This window comes from Ceratotherium simum, chromosome 4, assembly GCF_057802395.1.
Source record: "Ceratotherium simum simum isolate JZ-2026a chromosome 4, ASM5780239v1, whole genome shotgun sequence".
In the NCBI taxonomy this organism is placed as follows: domain Eukaryota; kingdom Metazoa; phylum Chordata; class Mammalia; order Perissodactyla; family Rhinocerotidae; genus Ceratotherium; species Ceratotherium simum.
Window position 1 is genome coordinate 57039974 of NC_141903.1, and position 9038 is coordinate 57049011.

The window sequence follows — 9038 nt, forward strand, 5'->3', positions numbered from 1 at the left end:
AGCAAGCAGAGAGAGAAGCAGCATCACCAGCTTTTTCACCACTTCTGAAAAATGAGAACTGTGTGAAGACAAATAGCTCACCTCATAAACTGACAATTGCCAATTATTATTTATTACTAGGGAGAGAATATTCTGGAACTCTTTCTATAGGAAAGGCTGTTAGGCACAGACCTATTTCCAAACAAATGTTAGTAAGAGGAATGATATAGTTTGGAAAGGTGAAGAAAAAAGAAAAAAGAGTCAATCTTGGCCACAGGAAAATCTTGGGTGATGGTCCATATTCATCTCCGTTCTCAAAAACTGACTGAGAAGTAGTTGGTGGAGAAGGTGCCAGCCACAGTCCCTGTCAGAGTTAGATTGCCACCTCTAAGCATGCTGGGAAATTTTCACAGGGCATCTCATCATTGGCAATTCCTTTTACTTAGGAAGGTTCAGAAAGTTGAAGTAAGACAGTTCCTCTGCTCCCTTCTCAGTTCAAGAACATGGTTAAAGAGGAAACAAAATCTGGAAATGTCAACAATAGTCACTCAGTTTATCTGCCACACCTCCTTCCTCACCTACAACTTCTGGAAAGTGTCATCCTACCCACCAAGTTATTGGACCAGGAATGGCCCCTAACCAAGCCAGAAACCAATTAAATCACTCTTTAAGGATTCTGAACTCAGAGACATTGATAGAATTTGCCAATATGGTTGAGGAACATGAGGAAACAGATACGCGGAACATAAGCTGAGGCACCAGGGCAACAGTGGCTGCAAACCAGCTGCCCACAGGGCATAGCTGATACACAACGTGTTTTGCTTGGCGTGCAGGGTTTTAAATTTGAAATGATTGCCAACACTTAAAAACTGGACTATTTCACATTTTAAAATGGGTGGGCTTCCAAAGCAAACTGCATGGAAATTGTGACTATCTAAGAATAAACGTGCTGATAACATAGATGCAAGACTTGAGGTGCATTTGGGATTTTTCAGATTTTTAGGACGTGCATCCAAAGATCACTGGAGCTCATGTGCACACGTGTTCTATGAGAGTCCATCCAGGAACACCAATGGGCATGCTGCAGAGTCACCTGCTGCCTGTGGAGTTCAGCTCAGAATAATGGAACAACTTTCAGCAAACTTGCAGGAGACAAGATGAATGAAGAATTCTGTTTTATATAAATGGCTCACAGTCCCCACCACTCCCTTTTGCTCCCCAGGCCCTGAGCCAGAGTGACAAAAGTGATTTTCTGTTTTAGATCCACTGTTTCATGTAGGTGAACTCCCACAGGCATTAGAGCCTGTGAACTCTGCACTAACGAAAGGAGCTCAGCTCTGAGTGTGGAGGGCTTCTGAGGGGTCCCAGTTCCTTCTCTTATTGAGGTCAGGTTCATTAGCAATTCCTGAATTCCCAAGACTTTTTCATACATTGAGTGAGCACTCTCCTTTCTCCTTACTACCCCCACACAGTACACAATTTATCTGAGCAAATTTGAGTGGGTTTCAGACCTGGCTGCCAAAGGAGCTCTCACTGAAACTACTTCTGAGAATTAACCTAGCAAAGGAAAGATGCCATGGGGAAGCCAACTTGACTGTGTGGCACTTCATTTCCATGACACCTCCTGGAGCCATGGACCCCTTTAAAAAGGCCCCCCGTGCACTACTTGGCGGCCTCAGAACCCTGTTGGTGTGGACTCTTTCAGGCTTCTTCCCACCCACAGCATCTGGGCATAGCTAACTATATCATAGAAGACATCAAGCTATAAATGACTTTACTTTTTTTTTTTTGCCCCCACATTCTTGCTCAAGTTGTCAACTTGTATGTTTGGAAGACATTTTTACATGTTTGCTTGTTTTTTTCTCAATTTTGCTGACCTCGCTCATTGGGTCTGTTAGATGCCACCAGGAGAGGAAAGGCTCCTCACCGACGGCAGAGACCTAAGGGTTTTGGGCCCCTGCCCAAGGCAGTGGGTGTACAGCATGTTTTAAAGCCATCATGCAGTACTTTGCTCTTTTCTGTGAGTCAGAGTCATGTGCTGTCTAAAATAGGTGGTGAGTGTGGGCTGGGCCATCCAAACACAATAGCAATCCATCGAGTTTATTCCCGGGGAGAGTGTGATCCCTCATCCAAAACCTCAGTGAGGCTCCGTTTGGCTGTTGTATGGGTCGGATTGAACACGCAAACCCACTGAGCTGACTGGTTCAGCTCGGTCCTGGAGATCCACATTTGCAGCTGCATGCGTTGTCTTTAGGGAGGTGGGAGCAAGTAGGTTTTACCAGATGTCTGAACATTAAGCAGGCGCATACTTGGGGCTGGGCTTTCCTAATAAACTAGACAGAGCATGCGATTACCTACGAATGCACAAGCTCACTAATGCAGTTCAAGACTGAGGCACGTTTGGGATTTTTAGGGTTTTAGAATACGTTTTTGGAGATGAGGCACCCTCCGCCCACACATCCTTGTGTGAACGTGTTCTCTTGATGTTCACATGGGTGTTTACCCAGTAGCTCATGCTGATTGTAGGATGAATGGCTAAGTTCTAAGTCTACCTGTGGCGTGTGATGCTCAGCTGGCTGTTCAGCTCTAGATCATTGAAGGGATAATCACATGACTATCAGCAAATGTACATGAGACACGACGAAGGAAGCCTTCTGATGTTGAAAGGCCATGCGGTGATGAGCAAGCTCCTGGCAGTCACAGATGAAATGCATCAGAGCACAGACTGGACACCCTTTCCTGGAAGCAGCAGCTGCATTGCAAGGAGGAGGAGCAGTAGCTCTTCAGAAGTATTGCAAAATACCAGTGCAACAAAAGCTGGGCAAGTTTCCATGGATTACGTGTGGCAAGTGCCTGTTGTGTCAGAGAAAACTTTTAGAGATCAGTCTATAGGGGGCGAGGAGAAAGGTTTGCTGGACTAACAAAAATACTTGATTACCATCCAGCCTCGCCCTAGGCAGATATGGGACAGAAGGTTATCCTCCAACCTCCCTTCCTGTCCCATTCTCTTGACCTCTCTCCTGGCTTTTACACGTCGCACCTCACCACCACCCATGCTGAGGTAACCATCGCTTTCTCTGTCCTCTCATATCCCCCTTTTTTGTCATATCCCTCATTTTTTTCCTAGATTGAGTGTTAGTCACTGTGTTGTCTTCTGAGATGATTCTAAGCCCTATTGTTACATGTGAAATAGAAGAACGTGCCCCCCTTATAGTGACTGTCATCAGAATAGGAAGGGACTGTGACAACAGGAAGAATTTTTTATTTTCTCGAAACCACAAATCATGGTTTAGGGCAAGCTTCCCTTAAGGCAAGGAAAATAGCAAAGGGCATATCCAACAGGAGACCAGAAGCATAAAGCTGTCCAAATAGAAGGATAGTGGCCCTGAAAGGGACTCAAATTGTTCTCACACGTTGTTGCTTTTTTTGTCATTAGGGTTTTTTGTTTGTTTTAGTTTGTTTTTTGTTTTGTTTTATTTTTTTAAGAACTTGACGTTTCCCCTCCCCCAGTTCCCACAAATGCAGACGCAGCATTGGCCGGCACTTGGCATCTCTTTGGGACTCGGCAGTCACTACAGCTTCCTGGTAAGATTTCAGCTCCTGCGAGTCCCTGCCTACTGCATTTTGCAACGACATTTTAAGTGACAAGAGAGCTACTAACAAACTACAATTTAGTTGAAAATTTTGCTGTCAGACTGCAGTTATTATAGCCTCAATCTTACCTTGAAGACTTTCTTGTAAAGGCTAACTCTGAGCCCAAGCTCCGTATACATACGGAAATGTCATCTGATTGCTTTGTTGCTTAAACTTGTTAACTTGAGAGCAATATCATGCAGACTAAGAAAAGGAAGATTCTAGGATTGTTCAACTTGCTAAAGATTTTCACAGGTTCTCAAATGATTTCTGCAATGGTCACATTAGGAGACATATTGCATGCAACATTTCCACCTGTTATAGCCCCATGAAATGGCCATTCAGTACGGTAGAAACTCCAGGAAATGAGTCCTATTCTTACTAGATGAAAACTCCATTAAGACTTCATCGCTTCAAAGTAATTTACCTGGACCTCTTTACTTACCTAAGTTAATGGTTCTTATCAATGTCCCAGTGCTCAAGGGATATAGTAGGATTTATTTTTCATTTTTTATAAGGAGAAATAAAAACATTGAGAAGGGGGCAGAACTAGAGCCTGTTCCCTCTGAGCGTGTGTCTGTTCCTTGTTCTCCTATCACAATTCCATCAATTCTCTTGCCAATATTTTCTAATTTCTTTCTTAGTTCTAAAGATTTTCTTCTGATTTATTCCACCCTTAAATCCCATGTCCTGCCAAATAACCAATTTCCCATTCTCTTCCCAGAGTCTTTCCAGTCAACATCTAACCTTACTTCCTCCTTGTTTTTTCTGCTCCATGACTCCTTCTCTTACCCGTAGAATCATAATTGGGAGGGTGTTTGCCGTCCATGCAACACTGGCTCAGAGGGGTATCCAATAAATTCCCAAAGCCGTATGGTTTGACAGTAGCCAAATTCTGTATCCACATGGCCTGACGTCCTTTTCATTAAACACACATATTCTGACTACCTACAGATAATCCTAGCCCCTTTGGATCTCCATCACCACCACCAATTTTGAATATTTTTCCTACTCTCCTGACATTATGAAAATTTTCTCAGCTTGCTGAAGGTAGTGTGGTGCCACTGTGTCATGATATTCAAAGTCCTCTTACACACGTACCCAATCTTCTTTTCTTCTTCCTAATACCTACTCCCCACCTACACTCTATTCAAACTCAATATTCATTCTGCATACCAGATGTTTTCCTACCCCTTGCTGGAGAATGCACTACTGTAAGGTTGTCTAGATGGTCAACCACCAAAAGTGTGCAAGGACCTCACAAGATCATGGTCCTGGACCTAAATTATAGGCCTAACTGGAGAATAAGAACATCCCACAATTGCATGTAAACATGTTCCCATTTCAGTTTACTTAAGTTACTAATATAAAATTGAGTTGTTTTCTAGAGAAATGCATTGTGTTTTGGGTTACTTCATCTTCAGAATCCATTTAATTGGCTTTTTTCAGATTTTTGTTTAGTTAGAACTAAACAAAAGCTATTGAAGGCTAGGAAACAGCAAAGAAATATATCATGATTTCATTGCAAGTTGGTTTCACCACCTGCATACTGGAAAAAGAGCATCATTAGCTGAGTTTAAATACAAAGCTGCTCCATCCCCGAAGGTGGCAGACCCCAGAAGCAGGAGAGCATCAAGGATAATCAACATGTAGGTCCTTGGGGCACTGCTGCAGGAGGGGCCAGCGATTCATCCTCCACTGATGCCCTTCCATTCGCCTTTGAGCCAAACAGCAGTAACAAAGTGTCACCTTCAAGGTGGGAGTCATGGCCAGGGAGCCCAAATTAGACAGGCATGGCCATGTGTCATGAGGCCAGGGGACTAGGGGAACAGACCTAACCACCTCAGAGAAATCTCACCCAGTGGCTTGTCCTTCTTCACTGTCCCTGAGAACAGGTCAAAAGACAATTCAGACCAGCAATATCCCCAAACAGATGACACCCCCTGACAGAGAATGCAGTCTAATGGAGAATCTCAACCATATAGAAGATTACAGAGTCAAGTTCAGCACACATTCAAGGAAGACAAACACTACAAAGGATGACAAACTCAACAAAATGGACGAACTAACATCCAAGCAAAATAAATAACAGAACAAGCAAAGCAAGAATTATGAATAAGCATAAGTAAACTTTTCTGATAGATGTGTGAGGGTATAGCAGTCACAAACAACTCAACTAGAGGTCATGGAGATTAAAATTTGTTCCTTTTAATAAAAAACTGAATAAGCAGATGAAACACTTTTTTCTGAAATTTAATTTTATTATTGTAAAGACTAACATATGCCTTATAACCTAGAGACTAGTGATAGTTCATAAGTTTAGTAGTTCACTTTTTTAGAAAACACATAATAATATTCAAATAAGACATTATAGAAAATATTTTGAAGAATGAAATGTTTTCTGTGATCCTTTTAAAAAGACTTGGTCCATTTTGAAAAACTGACAATGAATGGAAAATAAAACAAAGAAAAATATTTTTTTCCCCAAATACGTAAGAAACACTTGCTAGTGTTTGTATTTTAAGCGCCTGGAGTAAAACGGGCCAAATTTTCAAAGACAGTTAATAATAGCTTGTACAAGGACTTGTTTCATTTGCTTTAGCACCAACTAAAATAAGAGTAAATACACCATTTAAGATATAGTCGGGTGTCTCCTCCACCTCTCACGTTGCTCCCCCTCCTACCAGGCCACAGTACACAAGCATGCATCCTCCTAACGCCACTAAGGAATCTCAAATAATGATTTAAAAATAGCTGCTCAGATTATACACGCTGGCAGGATTTTTTGCCCATAAGACAGGATGTCAGTGAACACTAGCAGGTTTCAACTCCTGTGATCAGGAATAAAGAACTGCACCTTCAGCAAATTCAGTTACTTTCCTGGTCCTTTCTAACCTGTCATACAAAGCTTTCTTATTGCTACATCTGTTTACTAATTATGACTGCTATTTCTGTCAAGGAAATTTCCCATCAGGCATGCCTGATCTATTTCTATTTCCTAATGACAAAATATACTTATTTTATACATAGTGTCATGAGTTTGTTTTCTTTCATTCTTATTTATTTATTTATTTATTTTTTTGTGAGGAAGATGGGCCCTGAGCTAACATCTGTTGCCAATCCTCCTCCTTTTGCTTGAGGAAGATTGTCGCTGAGCTAACATCTGTGCCAATCTTCCTCTACATTATATATAGGATGCCCCCACAGCATGACTTGATGAGCAGTACGTAGGTCTGCACCAGGGATCCAGGCCTGTGAACTCCAGGCCAGTGAAGCGGAGCACACAAACTTAACCACTATGCCACTGGGCTGGCCCCCTCGTTCTTCTTTTTTCAATACTTTGTTATTCATCAAGGCACATTGATCAAAGATAACTGGCAAGTAGATCCTAAAGCACACACTTCTTAACCTGAGTAACATCTGAAAACATAAGACATCAATTACATTTTCCATTAAAGAAAATTCATTCAACTTTGGTGCTTATCCAAGAACTTATATCACATCAATTTCTAACATAAGCTATACCCCCTCAGTGCACATGTTATTTTCAAAAGAAAACAAGTCCTATCAAAGTAATGTTTTCCTAAATGTTATTTGATACATTTTTATAGCAAATTGAAAATTCTGAGCAAACTGAAGGTATGTTTAACAACAAAATACTTATAGCTTATATGGCTACCTTATAGCTTTCTTAGTTAAAGGCAGCAGTAATTTTGCATTCTGCAATGGATCTGTAAATCCAGTTATTTTTTATCTGGAATTTTATAGATATAGCATCTCACAAAAGCATGTCCCATATGCTAGAAATGTCTTTTGGCATCTGGCTATGCAAAAGCCTCTGATGAGATACTTTCTCCAAATTAGTATAATGTTAACTTTTTACTTTTCCAGAAAAATATGAAATTTTACCAATCACTTATTCTTAGTGAATAAAAGTTAGATTACTACCAATGGCTCTTTTAATTTTACTCTAAAAGAATTTGTTAAAGTTTAGACATTTCTGATGTTTTTGAATTGTATACCCATAGAAGATAGCTGGGTAAAACATACTAGAGAATTTCAAATGACAAATCTTAGTATCAGACTCATTTGGCATATCCTTAGAATCCAGCATAAAATCCATAGAAATGAAACTAATATAATTTCCAAAGAAGTCTTACATGGTAGAGCCTTAGAACAGGAAATTCTAAATGAAAGAAGGAAGAAACTCTGTTCATCTAGCTAATTACAAGCATTTTTCCTCACGGAATAACTGATGCTTCTGGTGTATTCCTAGAATTTTTGTTTGCAGGAAAGCAGGTATACAGGGCCAGATCTTGTTGGTTTCCATTCCAGAGAATGTTTCCAACACCCCCTTTTTCTGGTACTATTCCAGGACTGGTTTGGTTTGGTCTTCATAAGCCTTCAGTCTCTTGATAAGGGTCTCTGATCCATCATCCTCACGCTGAATGAGAGGCTCTCCAGTCAGATCATCCACTCCAACAGCTTTGGGAGGGTTAAATTCTAGGTTGTAGACGCGATCACTGGCCGGATGAACCTAGCGAGCAGTGAGACATTGCTTGACAACCTCAAAGGGCGCGTTCAGGTTCATCACCGGGTGTATCTGATAAACTCTATCCAGGGTTGCAGCTTGTGTAAGCGTCCTGGGGAAACCACACAACAACCGGCTAAACTGGGTGAGCTTTTTCAGCTCGTGAAGGGTCAGCCGAGTCATGACGTCGTCTGGGATGAGCTTCCCCTGGTCCATGAAAATTCTGGCCAGCACACCAATTTCTGTGTCCCTCAGCATGTTGTCTCAGAGCAGGTCCCCGCTGGAGAACTTCTTCAGCTCGAAGTGTTTGCTGATGTGCAACGACAGGGTGCTCTTGCGGGAGCCCGGAGAGCCCATGATCACGGCGCGCAGGAGCGGCCTCGTGGCCCCCATGGCCACTGAGGGAGGCTGGGCTGCACGGTCCGGGGGAACTGGGCCCGGACCCGGCCTGCGCGCTCCCGGGGTCCATGGTCCGCGGCCCCGGGCAGCACCGCGAGGACGCGCGCCGAGAGGGCACAACCCTTAATGGAAACGGTATTTTAAAATGGACACTACTAAGGGCAAATTTGTGAGTTGAAATATTGAGCCAAGGAGTTCTCCCACAATGCAGTATAAAGGGCTGAAGAGACAGTAAGTATGAAAGGAAAATTAAGAAACAAAGTGGAGATTCAAAAGTTCCACCATGCACAGGCAGAAAATGAAGAAGATGGAGGGATACAATATTTAAGGAAATAACTAGAGAATAGACTAGAATTTCCCAGAATTAATGATATGAGTCTGCAGGAATAGACATATCAGTGGAACAGTCCAGAGCATCTAGAAGCAAATGTTGGCAAAGGTATGAGTAAATAGGTCTCTCATACTCCACTGGTGGGGTGTCCACACAGCTAGTTTG

At 42.1% G+C, this 9038-nt stretch overlaps 1 pseudogene; it reads right to left on the bottom strand.

Annotated features, from left to right (window-relative positions):
* Positions 1 to 7837: 7837 nt before the first annotated feature.
* On the bottom strand, positions 7838 to 8536 carry LOC101393344 (GTP:AMP phosphotransferase AK3, mitochondrial pseudogene; annotated as a pseudogene).
* Positions 8537 to 9038: the final 502 nt, after the last annotated feature.